Raw genomic sequence first — 16,497 nt, forward strand, 5'->3', positions numbered from 1 at the left:
TCAAATTGTATTAGTCTCAATCATTCCGCCAGTTAAATGTAGATTTTTAATTTGGAGAGCAAGAGCTTATTCTTGTATAAGTTTTATTTTGGTGAAATCTTATAAAAATACTCAATGTGAAATGAGGTGATTTATATGAACTCTTCACTCGATTGAGATTATTATAAATTTGATACATGATTAAAGATTTCTAATATATTTTAACATCATATCCTTTATTGTTCTTTATCTAAATTCTTCATTTATGCATTACTAATTTCATAATTTATCTATCTATCTATCTATCTATCTATCTATCTATCATAATAATAATAATAATAATAATAATAATAATAATAATAATAATAATAATAATAATAATAATAATTATTATTATTATTATTATTATTATTATTATTATTATTATTATTATTATTATAGTAATGGACGAACAGAAACAAATAAAGTTTGCAGAAATGAAAAATATATTTTTCTTCCCTGTGTAAATAAAATGTATTGTCACGACCGGTCCTAATTAAGGATAATTAAGCCGGGAAATTGTGGCTAATGGAGGGAGATTAGAAGCGGGGTAGAAAGGGGAATAGTCAAACAAGAAAGGATCGTATAGACTCAAATAACTAACAAGTTCGGATAACTCCGACTTATCCAAAATAACATAAAACTTCTGAGTACGCAGCGGAATAAGGTTCTGATTACATGTATGAAGACATGTAACCCTAGAGTTCATTAATACATAATAAGACAAAAGAGTCCCGCTCGTCACTTCATCACCATCGGCAGCTGCTCAACCTGCACATTTAGAAATATATGCAGGGCTGAGTACAAAATTACTCAGTGGGCACATATGCCTACTATGAAATATAACATGCTTCGTAAAGTTGTAAATTGTCATGCCATCATAAACAGTACAGCAAGGGAGTTTTTCTCTAAAAAGGCCCAAGCTTACTAAATTCATTTGTGATTCTTAAAGTTCGTCTGCAGACTAAGTTCTCTTGTAATCTATCATATCTGGAACTGTGTGCCGGAGAGGTGGCCACCTCTCACGGACACTTGACCGGCCAACCCGCTAGATGACTCACGGTCACTGGTGTACACTAGCCCTGGCAGGATAGCTATCAACTGCTCAAGACCCGAATTCGATTACATGATTAAAGTCACATCAGATAGATATCATACTGAAATTTAAACATTTTATGGCAAGACAATATTTGAAATAACTTCAATTAATTTAGTCATGAAATAACTTGCTTGAACGTAACATTTAAACTCATTTGATATATATGAAAGTAATGCCCACCTGATAGCAAAGCTTTGCTACAGATTAGTGACTCCTTGACGAGCTCTTATTCTTGCGCTCGACCTTTAATCCGAGAAAATAACGTAAGACTTTAAATCGAGGGAAAATTCTCAATTAAATGAGAATGCGTAATTAAACTATGCATGAATCTCGTATGCATGAACTATTATTCTGAGATAATAATCAGGGAATTTCTATTGTTAATCCAGGCTATCGGATTTAAACAAAAGCTAAGTCTCGTCTCATGAAGCCGGATAATTAACAAAAATTAATCCGTTCTCTTCGGGGTGTTCTAATCCGTCAATTAAATAAACCCCGCTCCTCGTAGTCAATAGAAAATAAATACTTCAACTTATTCGCTTTATAATCTCATAATTAATCGGGCTTAATAAATAAGAACAAGTAATGTTATAAAATTAAAAAAAAATAAAATAAAATAAAAAGGCTCAACATAAGGCACATAAGAATCACAATCAAACATCATCAAAACATGCTCTGCTTTTACACTGACTCAACTTCAAAATTTAATCTGTTCTGACTCCGACATCTCCTGGACTCGAGACTCATACCGAAAGAAAGATCTTCGAGTCTAGTTTCATATAAAAAAAATAGAGTCGAAAACTCCAAGTGGTTTGAGAGATATGACGTTTTTACCACGATCTACCATGTTCGGCAGTTTTGAACAATCGAAAACTTGTATTTTTGAAAAATAGTAAACGTTGTCAAACTGGGCTCAACTTTGGTGGATATCTAAATAACACAATAAGATTAATACCATAAAAATTTGGAAAGCTAGATCACCCAGGAAGCTACTGAAATAAATGACTCTTTTCTCTGTTCTCTGAAATTCTCAGTAGTAATGTGCAGTTTAGGTTTTACATTTTAAAGAAGTACCATACGAAGTTGGAATGGCTTGAAATTTTACCAGGGTACTCAAGACTCATGTAGGGACTTGCTATAAAATTTTCAAAGCTGTTAGACATCGACAAACCGTCGATCACAGTAGGTCAGTAGGCCTACGAAATTCATATTTATAAGTCCTTAAAAATAATTTATATAAATCAAGAATAATAGTTTAATCCCAAAAATATTCATTAAAAGTCCATCCTAATTTAAATAAAGAACGGACCTCATTTAAAATAAATAGTCCCAAACTTGTTACGCACATATACTAAATCTTTCACGAAACATCCTTTAAAATAAACTTTGATACATAGAAAATAATTCAACAACTTGAGCTCTTAAGGGGTTGTTTTACAACAGACACCAAATCTACCTCGGATCTCCAAATGAGGCTCCAAAAGACATTCTGGAAACTAGACATTTCAAGGATCATTCTCCAATTTGAATCGAATGAAAAACAATTCAAACGAGCAAGATATGCCCTCTCAAAGATGGGTATTTAACAAGCAAAAATCTGTAAATTTCATATTTCCAGATTACAACCAAGTCAGTGGGCTTTCTTTAAAAATTCATATCTCCCTTTACAAAACTCCACTGGGAACCCCAAAGGTCAATCTGGAAACTAGGGAGAGATCATAACACTCTCCAGTTGGATTTACTCTAAGAACCTTCATGGTTTAGAAGATATGACTATCTAAAGTTCAGTGCACAAAAAGAGTTCAAGTTTGGCAGATTCAGAACATAAATCGGAAAAACCACTTTAAGCTTCACCAAAAATTCTAAAACTGAACAAGTAAGTTCCCAACATGTCAGTGAATATTCAGTAGAAAGATAGGCTTGAGAATCAAATATTTAAGTCGGCCTTTTCCACCTCAAAGTCGTAGGTTTGTAAAATCTACTGGATGGTACATGGAATAAGAACTAGATTTCAAGAATTTATACCGGTTGTTTCCCTTACTCAAAAATAGTGAGGCCGATGTCAAAAGAAAGATACGGGAGTCTAGAGTGACATATTCAAGTTTCAAAGGTTTTCACCGAGTGAAACTTTACTTATGATCTCCTAAAGATTGTTTACCAAATATGTATTCCAGATGGGCAGTGATGTTTACAAATTCATAAATAAATCATGCGAGCTCTAAATATTCTGAAATTTTACCAAAATATAGAAAATGTATGAAATATGATACACAATTAATTTGGGAATTTGTGGGAACCGTTTGGATGGCTGGAATCGCCTTGCAAAACACTGCCGGAGCAGTGTGCTTATGGCAGATTCGCTGCCTTACCTCATGCACGGTTTTTCACCCAATAAACTCTAGCTTCGAGTGTTGGGGTACTACTGGACTGGAGCAGCTTGAAATCTTGGCAAAGTAGTTAAGCCAAGTCTTCCTTCTCTTTGTGATTGCTGGTGCGAAATGGAAGGAATGGATGAAGTGTTGGAGTTGATGGGGAGCAAAGGTAGTGGAGATGGTGGGGAGCATAGGGTAGTGGAGTTGATGGAGTGGGGAACAAAATTAATGGAAAGAAAAAGAGAAGAAAAAGAAAGGAAAAAAAATGTAGAGGAGAATTATTGATGTATTTTCTCTGTCTCGGTGATTCTGTAACTGTAAGATGGATCATGTGCTCGTATATGCTTGATACTGTTTATTTAAATAAATCTCGTATTTCGACATGTGATTTCTCACTAAAACCGATAAATTATAAAATGAATCTAAATTAAATCCGTAGATTTAATTCGTTCGTTGTTCTGATATCTAAATTAAATCCGCAGATTTAATTAACTTCCTGAGTCGGAAATAATTCACGATCTGAGTAAAAATAAAATCAAATTTCATCTCGCTTAAATAAATAACGTGACTTTGCTAAGTCAGTTATAACTCTGAAATAATATCATTAACTGCTTTAACAATATAAATTCAGGATCATAAGCTGAATTCATATTAGGATAAAAACCGTTTTCATTCACTGATGAACAAAAATAAACACTCATTACTGGATTTAAAATATATAAAAGAGCGGGTCACTACATACTACCCCTCTTAACAAAAATTTCGTCCCGAAATTTGCATATTTCTTCTAAAACAGTTCGGGGTATTTCTCCTTCATTTTGTCTTCAAGCTCCCACGTGGCTTCCTCTTGTCCGTGGTGTCTCCATAAGACTTTCACTGATGTGATTGCCTTATTCCTGAGTTGTTGTACTTTTCGATCTAGAATGACCTCTGGTCTCTCTTCATAGCTCAAGTCTGGGCAAATGATGATCTCTTCTTGGTGGATTATGTGCTTTGGATCGGAAACGTATTTTCTGAGTTGTGATACGTGGAAAACATTGTGAACGTTTCCAAAGCTTGGCGGTAACGCCAACCTATAGGCTACTGGGCCTATTCTCTCCAAAATCTCATAAGGTCCTACGAATCGGGGCCTAAGTTTTCCCTTGACACCAACCTAGTTATCCCCTTGGTAGGAGATACCTTTAGGAAGACCTTGTCTCCTATTTCAAAACATAACTCAGTTCGACGTGCATCAGCGTAAGATTTCTGTCTATCTTGTGCCTCTTTTATTCGCCCTCTGATCTGGCGGACTATCTCAACCATCTCATTGACCATGTCTGGTCCTAAAACTTTTCTCTCACCCACTTCATCCCAATAAAGCGGTGATCTACATTTTCTTCCATATAATGCCTCATATGGTGCCATATCGATAGTTGCCTGGTAACTGTTATTATAGGCAAATTCAATCAACGGCAGCACTGCTTCCCAACTTCCACCTCTGTCTAACACCACTGTTCTCAACATATCTTCAAGGGTCTGAATTGTCCTTTCAGACTGCCCATCTGTCTGCGGATGGAAGGCGGTGCTGAAATTTAGCCTCGTGCCTAACTCCTTCTGTAAGCTCATCCAAAATCTAGATGTGAACTTCGAGTCTCGATCTGATGTGATTGACACGGGTACACCGTGTAAGCGTACAATCTCTCGAACATACAACTGAGCTAGCTTGTCTGACCCGTGTGTGATCGGTATTGGTATAAAATGAGCACATTTTGTGAGTCGATCCACTATTACCCAAATAGCAGTGTTTCCTCTCTTTGTTTTGGGCAAACTGGTCACAAAATCCATTGCGATGTGCTCCCACTTCCATTCTGGAATTTCCAACGATTGTAGTTTTCCATATGGCCTTTGGTGTAAGGCCTTCACCTGTTGGCATGCCAGGCATTTCTCCACAAATGACGCTATGTCTCTCTTCATGCCTTCCCACTAAAAGTGTTTCTTTAGGTCCTGATACATCTTAGTACTCCCTGGGTGGGCAGTATAAGGGTATCGTGAGCCTCACTCATGATTTTATCCTTAAGCTCATCATCGTGGGGGATGCATATCCTTCTCTCAAAGAGGATAGCATTATCTGATGCTTCTTGATAATTCTTGACGCCTCCTTTCCTTACTGTTTCCCGTAGTTTTTCCATCTTCTCGTCTTTTCTTTGTGCTTCTACGATCGTCTTCCTCAAGTTAGGTACCGTTGCCACAACGCTTGCTATCGTCCCTGGTGGTTTAACCACTTCTATGCTCATTTTGCTAAATTTCCTTATGAGCACCGTCTCTCGAGTGATGAGAGCTCCCAATTTAGATTGAGTCTTACGACTCAATGCATCAGCCACTACGTTGGCCTTGCCTGGGTGGTAGTTAATACCACAGTCATAATCTTTCACTAGTTCGAGCCATCTCCTTTGTCTCATATTAAGGTCCTTTTGCTCGAAAAAATATTTCAGACTTTTGTGGTCTGTGAATATTTCACACCTAACTCCATATAGGTGGTGTCTCCAAATCTTCAGCGCATGCACCACTGCAGCTAACTCCAGATCATGAGTCGGGTAATTCAGTTCATGTGGCCTAAGCTATCGTGACGCATATGCTATCACTCTTCCTTCTTGCATCAGCACGCAACCAAGTCCATTTTTGGACTCGTCTGTGTAGATCACGTATTCCTTATCAGCTGTTGGGACGGCTAACACTGGTGCCGTAGTCAACTTTTCCTTGAGTTCTTGGAAGCTCTTCTCGCACTCCTCTGTCCAAGAAAATTTTATTCCCTTCCTGAGTAGTTGCGTCATTGGCCTTGCAATTTTGGAAAATTCTTCCATAAACCTCCGATAGTAACCTGCCAATCCTAAGAAACTTCTTATCTCAATAGGGTTAGTAGGCGATCTCCATTCACGCACCGCTTGCACTTTTTCAGGGTCCACTTTAATCCCTTCTGATGATACAATATGTCCTAAAAACGTGACTTCGCTGAGCCAAAACTCACACTTGCTGAATTTGGCATAAAGGCGCTCCGTCCTCAACGTTTCTAGGACAATTCTCAGATGTTCCTCATGGTCTTTCTCGTTCTTCGAGTAGATCAGGATGTCATCTATAAACACCAAGACAAATTTGTCTAAGTACGGATGAAACACTCGATTCATGAGGTCCATGAACACAGCTGGCGCATTGGTTAGTCCGAATGGCACAACTACAAATTCGTAGTGGCCATACCTAGTTCGAAATGCCGTCTTAGGTACGTCTTCTGGTCGAATCTTCAGCTGGTGATAACCAGATCGCAAATCAATCTTCGAGAACACGCTTGCTCCCTTGAGCTGGTCGAAGAGGTCATCTATCCTTGGTAAAGGATATTTGTTCTTCAGTGTCACTTTGTTCAGTTCCCTATAGTCTATACACATTCGCAATGTGCCATCCTTTTTCTTCACAAAAAGTACGGGTGCACCCCAAGGTGATACACTTGGCCTAATGAATCCAAGTTCTAAAAGTTCTTGCAGTTGTATCTTGAGTTCTTCCAACTCTTTAGGAGCCATTCGGTATGGTGCCTTCGAAATGGGAGCTGCCCCGGGCTCCAAATCAATGGTAAACTCAATTGGTCTGTCCGGTGGTGGCCCTGGCAGAATCTCTGGAAATACATCTGAAAAGTCCCGTACAATTGCTACATCTTCTATACTCTTTTCAGTACCCAGTTCTCCGTGCAAGTATACGAGGTAAGCTGAGTATCCCTTCTTCATCATTTTCGTTGCTTGCAGGGCGGAGATGATCATCTTTCTTCTTCCCATACTAATTCCGTGGAAATGTGACGGCTCCCTTCCTGGGGGTCGAAACGATATCCGTCTTTCGTTACAAAGGACGGTGGCATAGTTCTCGGCTAGCCAGTCCATTCCTAGGATTATGTCCACATCTCCCATCGGTATAACATAGGAGTTGTTCACTACAATCTTGTGTGACCCTATGTTCAGTTCTAGGTTCAAGCACACATGATCTACTGTCGTCATCCCTCCTATAGGTGATGATATACTCAACTCCTGGTCAGCTCTTTCCATTTTAAGTTTTAATGTATCAACACATGTACTTGAAATGAAAGTATGCGATGCGCCCGTATCAAATAGAAGTACAACAGGAGTATTGAGTAGCATGCCCATACCTGCCAGGTTTCCCTGGTTGTTCTCGGGCTGCTTCTGCCTCATAGCATAGGCTCTAGCATGACGAGGTTTTTCATGTTGTTTCTGTTGTCGCTGCTGTTGTTGGCGGGCCTGTTGCTGATACGGTTGTTGAGGTTGTGGTTGGTACAGTAGCTGTTGGTGCTGTTGTGGCTGCTGATACTGTGGTTGTTGTCTTGGGTATGGTTGGGGCAAAGCTTGGATTGCTCGCAGATGCGGAGCCTGGATAGGTGGGTTCGGCCTTGAACTCGTTCCGTTTTGCTTATTCGGGCACCGGTTTGCATAGTGCCCCTTCTGGTTACAGATATAGCAACTATCATTGCCGGCCTTACAGATTCCCACATGATTTTTTGTTACATTTGGGGCAATGTGGGGCCCTCTGTTGGTTATTTTCCATCTGTTTCGGTGCACTCTGGCCTCCATAGCCCTGTGACTGGAAGACCCGTCCCTGCCATGGCCTATTCTCGCCTTGGTTCGGGTTACTGTTGTCCCATCTCCTTTTTCCTTTGAAATTCGGATTATAACTTTGATCATGTGGAGGTGCTGGCGCAGGTACAGTTGCAGGTCTTTCTCCAGGCATGGCTGCCTCAATGTCTAACGCTCGGCTGAGCGACTCAGTGTAAGACAATCCTCCGTGGCTTGCCAAAGCCATCCTAATCTCGTGCCTCAGACCGGCACAAAACTTTTCAGCCATCTTCTCATCTGTGTCAACTTGTTCCGGCGCATATCTAGACATATCGCAGAACATCCTATCGTATTGAGTTACCGACATCTTCCCTTGTTTCAGATTGTAAAATTCAGCCTCCTTTTTCTTGCGGTAGCTCTTGGGTATATACTTGTCATATATACCGGCTTTGAATTGTTCCCAAGTCAGGTTTTCTAACTGCTCTGCTGTCATCGTTTTCATCCGTGCTTCCCACCAGAAATCAGCTGACCCAGTCAGCTGAAAGGACATACAAGTCAAGCGCTCTTGGTTGGTGCAACGCAGGAAGTTGAAAATGCGCTCAATAGCGCGAACCCAAGTTTCAGCTTCTGCCGGGTTTCCTGTCCCGTTGAAGGTAGGTGGGTTCTGTCGCAAGAATAATTCTTCAATCCGTCGTTCTGGCTGAACAGGTGATTGAACTATTTCTGGTTCTGGCCCTGTTTCTGGGCCTCTTCCTTCATTTCGGGGAATCCCGCCCCCTCCTCTTGGTCGTCCTCGTTTTGACGGCATTCTATTAGGTCCAAACACAAGTTGTTAATGCAACATCACAAGGCATACTATTGTTCTATCCAACTTCTCTCGGACGCCTTTGCTTTGTTGGCATTCCGATGAGTCGACATATAGTCACCAATGTAATACACAGATGCATATCATCGATTCTGTAAATTATTTTCTTGATTCTCAAATCTCGCTCATACTCTTCCTCATGAAAGTATATAAATAACATAGCGGAAGTAACTTGCCGCAAAAGACTGATAGGGTCGCTACATAGACATGGGAAATTAGTATCAATGAGGACTATTTCATCAACAATTGAATATAGATCTGGTGATCTATCCAAGCATTATACGATGAACTAGCTATCTAGCAAGGTCATCATGAAAGAGCTCAGTTCCGAAATGCTCTATGAACCAGCATTTTCGTACTAATACTAGTCAAAATAACTAAGCCAACATAGGGGCATACAAAAGCATCGAAATGATCATCGTTTTTGAAATACACAAATAAGGTCCTACTAAATGCACAAGAGATTGTCTGTATGCATTACGTGCTTGACCCTTGGGTTGAAGCATATGTGTTTGACTGATTTAATCAGATAAGTATCTGTTTGTCCTTGGGTCACAGAAAATCTACCAACAACTAGTAGATCGCAATGATTCAAATAACAAATGGCAATTAGGCAAAGTGTTTCAATAATTTGCCAAACAATTGAAAATGAGTAACCATAGGGTAGAAATGAATTGACTGAAAGGTCGAAACGAAATGACCTAATAGTCTGAACCCGTTTGGCTTTTCAGATGAAGGTTTAAAATATATAGGTTTAAAGACCCATATATGACGACTACTGAGATTTTGGCCATGTGGACTGGCCAGGTCCGACACAACTACTTCTCAGTCATTCAGAAATACTTTTCCGAACTTGGCAATTCTTGTTCCTTGGCTGCAAAAGGTATATTTGGTCTAAAATCACCACTTTCTTCTTAATATCTTGAACATGTCCTTGAGAATATTCTAGAGCTTCTCAAACTTGGAGTCTGCCTCCTAGTTTAATGCAATCCTTAAACATTTTCTATAGGCGAAATAAGGTAGGCTCGACCTTACTCAATAATGTTCCTCTATATGATCTTAATGTAGTACTTCTAGTACTTAGTGTTCCTTCACATAGCGCTTGAAATGCAACCATATAATTTGAAGCACTCTTCCGTGTTATTGCAAAAGACCTTCTGAATCATCACGCATTCAATAAGGAAATAGCTTTTGCTCATCTGAGCACCTTTATAGGGTATGTGTCCCCATGTGTAATTCTAAGTCATGGAATGACCTTAGTCAATGCTTGCATTCTGGCTACTAAAGTGAATGTTTGGTCTAAAATGTTCTAACTGGGGAATGTCTCTGATCGACTAAGGTATGCATACTTAACCTGCTTAGTCTCTCATCATAATCTCAATCTCTTAACTTTAACATCGAACCATTGTCGATATTTCTAGCTCTTGTTAAACTCCAAACCATCTTCAGGAACTCCTCCCGTCTTACGCACTTGTATAGATTTTTCTAGTCAATCATAATGGTTGGTAACTTCTAGTTACCCATGGCACCTATCCTCCTTTCGATTTGTAGCAGGTGATCGTAATCAATAGGGATTCTAAATCATGCTCACGTGTAATATAATAGGTAATTGTAATCATAAAGGTTCTAAATATCTGAAACTGTAAGCTGGCAGTTCTAATCGCGATGCTATAACATCATACACAAAGTGTTATAACTGCATATGAGTCCGACTCTGAAGTTCAAACATAAATCATGAAGGTTCTCTTCATGCCATAACTGGTGATAATCGAGAGTTAGTAATGAGTCTTAGCTCATTATGCGATAGCTAGCTGATTACATAAGTCACACTCGTCGCTACGAGCAATGACTCACGTGATCTATCATCAAATAAGGCAATAGTCGATTCGGTGTTCTGTCACTCGTGAACAACCTGAATGAAGAACTATGCCTGCTTCAGTGATTCGTGCGTGGCACTCCGCTTGCACTGCTTTCATGGGATTCTCTTTTTCTTTCTTAGCTCTTCACCATGGCTATAGTGAAATATAACTGAGTTTCTAGCTTCTATCGTTCTTCTCGTAACAGTGATCATGCATTCTTAACGCATCTAAGTTCATTGAGATATCTAATCAATCAATAAAGCATAAAACTTGAATGTAAGCATCAGTACATTCATATAAAACGTGAACTTCTCAATGTTTTAAAATCATTACCACCTTCTTTCTTGCTGAGCATGACGATGTGATGAAGTGATGAGCTTTGGCTGACTGACTCATATATACTAGTGATCATACTAGAAAAATGGGCTAACTCTAGGGTTCAGAGCAAATGATTTGCTCTGATACCACTCTGTCACGACCGGTCCTAATTAAGGATAATTAAGCCGGGAAATTGTGGCTAATGGAGGGAGATTAGAAGCGGGGTAGAAAGGGGAATAGTCAAACAAGAAAGGATCGTATTTCATCATTGTTAACAACATAGATATCTATAATATAACAGAGTTTTTGTCGTATAGACTCAAATAACTAACAAGTTCGGATAACTCCGACTTATCCAAAATAACATAAAACTTCTGAGTACGCAGCGGAATAAGGTTCTGATTACATGTATGAAGACATGTAACCCTAGAGTTCATTAATACATAATAAGACAAAAGAGTCCCGCTCGTCACTTCATCACCATCGGCAGCTGCTCAACCTGCACATTTAGAAATATATGCAGGGCTGAGTACAAAAGTACTCAGTGGGCACATATGCCTACTATGAAATATAACATGCTTCGTAAAGTTGTAAATTGTCATGCCATCATAAACAGTACAGCAAGGGAGTTTTTCTCTAAAAAGGCCCAAGCTTACTAAATTCATTTGTGATTCTTAAAGTTCGTCTGCAGACTAAGTTCTCTTGTAATCTATCATATCTGGAACTGTGTGCCGGAGAGGTGGCCACCTCTCACGGACACTTGACCGGCCAACCCGCTAGATGACTCACGGTCACTGGTGTACACTAGCCCTGGCAGGATAGCTATCAACTGCTCAAGACCCGAATTCGATTACATGATTAAAGTCACATCAGATAGATATCATACTGAAATTTAAACATTTTATGGCAAGACAATATTTGAAATAACTTCAATTAATTTAGTCATGAAATAACTTGCTTGAACGTAACATTTAAACTCATTTGATATATATGAAAGTAATGCCCACCTGATAGCAAAGCTTTGCTACAGATTAGTGACTCCTTGACGAGCTCTTATTCTTGCGCTCGACCTTTAATCCGAGAAAATAACGTAAGACTTTAAATCGAGGGAAAATTCTCAATTAAATGAGAATGCGTAATTAAACTATGCATGAATCTCGTATGCATGAACTATTATTCTGAGATAATAATCAGGGAATTTCTATTGTTAATCCAGGCTATCGGATTTAAACAAAAGCTAAGTCTCGTCTCATGAAGCCGGATAATTAACAAAAATTAATCCGTTCTCTTCGGGGTGTTCTAATCCGTCAATTAAATAAACCCCGCTCCTCGTAGTCAATAGAAAATAAATACTTCAACTTATTCGCTTTATAATCTCATAATTAATCGGGCTTAATAAATAAGAACAAGTAATGTTATAAAATTAAAAAAAATAAAATAAAATAAAAAGGCTCAACATAAGGCACATAAGAATCACAATCAAACATCATCAAAACATGCTCTGCTTTTACACTGACTCAACTTCAAAATTTAATCTGTTCTGACTCCGACATCTCCTGGACTCGAGACTCATACCGAAAGAAAGATCTTCGAGTCTAGTTTCATATAAAAAAAATAGAGTCGAAAACTCCAAGTGGTTTGAGAGATATGACGTTTTTACCACGATCTACCATGTTCGGCAGTTTTGAACAATCGAAAACTTGTATTTTTGAAAAATAGTAAACGTTGTCAAACTGGGCTCAACTTTGGTGGATATCTAAATAACACAATAAGGTTAATACCATAAAAATTTGGAAAGCTAGATCACCCAGGAAGCTACTGAAATAAATGACTCTTTTCTCTGTTCTCTGAAATTCTCAGTAGTAATGTGCAGTTTAGGTTTTACATTTTAAAGAAGTACCATACGAAGTTGGAATGGCTTGAAATTTTACCAGGGTACTCAAGACTCATGTAGGGACTTGCTATAAAATTTTCAAAGCTGTTAGACATCGACAAACCGTCGATCACAGTAGGTCAGTAGGCCTACGAAATTCATATTTATAAGTCCTTAAAAATAATTTATATAAATCAAGAATAATAGTTTAATCCCAAAAATATTCATTAAAAGTCCATCCTAATTTAAATAAAGAACGGACCTCATTTAAAATAAATAGTCCCAAACTTGTTACGCACATATACTAAATCTTTCACGAAACATCCTTTAAAATAAACTTTGATACATAGAAAATAATTCAACAACTTGAGCTCTTAAGGGGTTGTTTTACAACAGACACCAAATCTACCTCGGATCTCCAAATGAGGCTCCAAAAGACATTCTGGAAACTAGACATTTCAAGGATCATTCTCCAATTTGAATCGAATGAAAAACAATTCAAACGAGCAAGATATGCCCTCTCGAAGATGGGTATTTAACAAGCAAAAATCTGTAAATTTCATATTTCCAGATTACAACCAAGTCAGTGGGCTTTCTTTAAAAATTCATATCTCCCTTTACAAAACTCCACTGGGAACCCCAAAGGTCAATCTGGAAACTAGGGAGAGATCATAACACTCTCCAGTTGGATTTACTCTAAGAACCTTCATGGTTTAGAAGATATGACTATCTAAAGTTCAGTGCACAAAAAGAGTTCAAGTTTGGCAGATTCAGAACATAAATCGGAAAAACCACTTTAAGCTTCACCAAAAATTCTAAAACTGAACAAGTAAGTTCCCAACATGTCAGTGAATATTCAGTAGAAAGATAGGCTTGAGAATCAAATATTTAAGTCGGCCTTTTCCACCTCAAAGTCGTAGGTTTGTAAAATCTACTGGATGGTACATGGAATAAGAACTAGATTTCAAGAATTTATACCGGTTGTTTCCCTTACTCAAAAATAGTGAGGCCGATGTCAAAAGAAAGATACGGGAGTCTAGAGTGACATATTCAAGTTTCAAAGGTTTTCACCGAGTGAAACTTTACTTATGATCTCCTAAAGATTGTTTACCAAAAATGTATTCCAGATGGGCAGTGATGTTTACAAATTCATAAATAAATCATGCGAGCTCTAAATATTCTGAAATTTTACCAAAATATAGAAAATGTATGAAATATGATACACAATTAATTTGGGAATTTTTGGGAACCGTTTGGATGGCTGGAATCGCCTTGCAAAACACTGCCGGAGCAGTGTGCTTATGGCAGATTCGCTGCCTTACCTCATGCACGGTTTTTCACCCAATAAACTCTAGCTTCGAGTGTTGGGGTACTACTGGACTGGAGCAGCTTGAAATCTTGGCAAAGTAGTTAAGCCAAGTCTTCCTTCTCTTTGTGATTGCTGGTGCGAAATGGAAGGAATGGATGAAGTGTTGGAGTTGATGGGGAGCAAAGGTAGTGGAGATGGTGGGGAGCATAGGGTAGTGGAGTTGATGGAGTGGGGAACAAAATTAATGGAAAGAAAAAGAGAAGAAAAAGAAAGGAAAAAAAATGTAGAGGAGAATTATTGATGTATTTTCTCTGTCTCGGTGATTCTGTAACTGTAAGATGGATCGTGTGCTCGTATATGCTTGATACTGTTTATTTAAATAAATCTCGTATTTCGACATGTGATTTCTCACTAAAACCGATAAATTATAAAATGAATCTAAATTAAATCCGTAGATTTAATTCGTTCGTTGTTCTGATATCTAAATTAAATCCGCAGATTTAATTAACTTCCTGAGTCGGAAATAATTCACGATCTGAGTAAAAATAAAATCAAATTTCATCTCGCTTAAATAAATAACGTGACTTTGCTAAGTCAGTTATAACTCTGAAATAATATCATTAACTGCTTTAACAATATAAATTCAGGATCATAAGCTGAATTCATATTAGGATAAAAACCGTTTTCATTCACTGATGAACAAAAATAAACACTCATTACTGGATTTAAAATATATAAAAGAGCGGGTCACTACATGTATGGATTTATTTTATAAAAAATAAAAACAAAATTTTAATTATTTTGATTGACATAAAATAAGATTTTGTTTTAAAGTAATCAGTTATAGAATTTGTGCCTTATTATGCAAACATGTAAATCAATGACCGGACTTGTTTATAATTTACATATACGTGCATGTCTCAATTCAAACTTAATTTAAAATTAATTTTATTGAAAATTAAGAATCTAAAAGGCTAAAATAAGAACGCTTCTTAAAATATAAATTAGGAACCATTTTCAGCCCTTAGATCATCAAGATCTACAGTTGATTCATCACCTTGTTGGATAAATTCATGGTCCTGAGTTCGAATCCCAAAGGTAGCAAAAAATTATTTTTCGCAATTCATGCCTTTATACAGTTTATTCATGCGTGTTATACATAAAATTCATGCATTTTTGCTGGTTCGTAATTCTTAAAATAAGGGTGGTTTATTGAATAACCGCCCCCTATATATATTTATATATATATATATATATATATATATATATATATATATATATATTCATACAATATAATATATTGCAACATATACATATAATATGTACGCTATTGAGAAATATAAAATTAATAACAAATATACATCTAATCACTAACATTCAATTAAAATAACTTATCGTATATAGATTATAATTTTTTTCTTATCAGACATGTAAATCTAATTTTTATCTAGAAAAAATAAATAATAAAATTTATTAATTTAGATTATATGTAATGTTAATACTATTATATATATAGATTTATTATTAATTATATTTATTATGATTAATGAATCTTTATATAGAATGTAATAGTTAATTAATTAATAAATGATAAAGATTATATATGGTAAATTTTGAAATGGTGAGATTTTAGATATGCCACGTAGGTTAAGGCTTAATCCTATTATATAATAGATTTAAAATATTATATAGATTTATTTAATTATGTATATGAATTATTTATTTATTTATTTATTTATTTATTTATTTATACGAACATATTTTTTGTTATATTTTTCTTTTTATATTATTCGTATTTTTCTTGATTTTTTAATTAGTTTTGAGCTGTTTAAATATGAACTTTTAATAATAATGACTATTTATTTTTGTTATATTGATGGTTTAGTGTTATTTGCTCAAATGAAATTGACTTAAATTATTTGCTTTACAATCTATAAATTTAACTATCATTATTATTATTATTATTATTATTATTATTATTATTATTATTATTATTATTATTTAACTTATTCAATTTAATATTATGATCATTGAGTTGATAATATTGTTATTATACACTATTTTAAATCAAATAATAATATTTAAATTAACATAATATTTTTGTTACCAATTAAACCAACTCATAAACAATGACATTTTAACATTTCTACTTAATTAAAATTTTAAAAAATAAATAAATACTTCGTGTGAGGTATACTAGT

General features: G+C 36.5%; 2 long non-coding RNA genes across 2 annotated transcripts; both read right to left on the minus strand.

Moving 5' to 3' along the window:
• Window positions 1-614: 614 nt before the first annotated feature.
• On the minus strand, window positions 615-3,628 carry LOC131024405 (uncharacterized). Its single transcript, XR_009101814.1, has 3 exons — window positions 3,487-3,628; window positions 1,298-1,360; window positions 615-789 (listed from the first exon to the last, which is right to left on the minus strand). It is a non-coding gene; the product is annotated as an uncharacterized LOC131024405 (long non-coding RNA).
• Window positions 3,629-11,372: 7,744 nt separating this feature from the next.
• On the minus strand, window positions 11,373-14,445 carry LOC131024404 (uncharacterized). The gene is made up of 3 exons (XR_009101813.1): window positions 14,310-14,445; window positions 12,122-12,184; window positions 11,373-11,613 (listed from the first exon to the last, which is right to left on the minus strand). It is a non-coding gene; the product is annotated as an uncharacterized LOC131024404 (long non-coding RNA).
• Between the last annotated feature and the right edge of the window lie 2,052 nt (window positions 14,446-16,497).

This window comes from Salvia miltiorrhiza, chromosome 5 (genome assembly GCF_028751815.1).
Source record: "Salvia miltiorrhiza cultivar Shanhuang (shh) chromosome 5, IMPLAD_Smil_shh, whole genome shotgun sequence".
NCBI lineage: Eukaryota > Viridiplantae > Streptophyta > Magnoliopsida > Lamiales > Lamiaceae > Salvia > Salvia miltiorrhiza.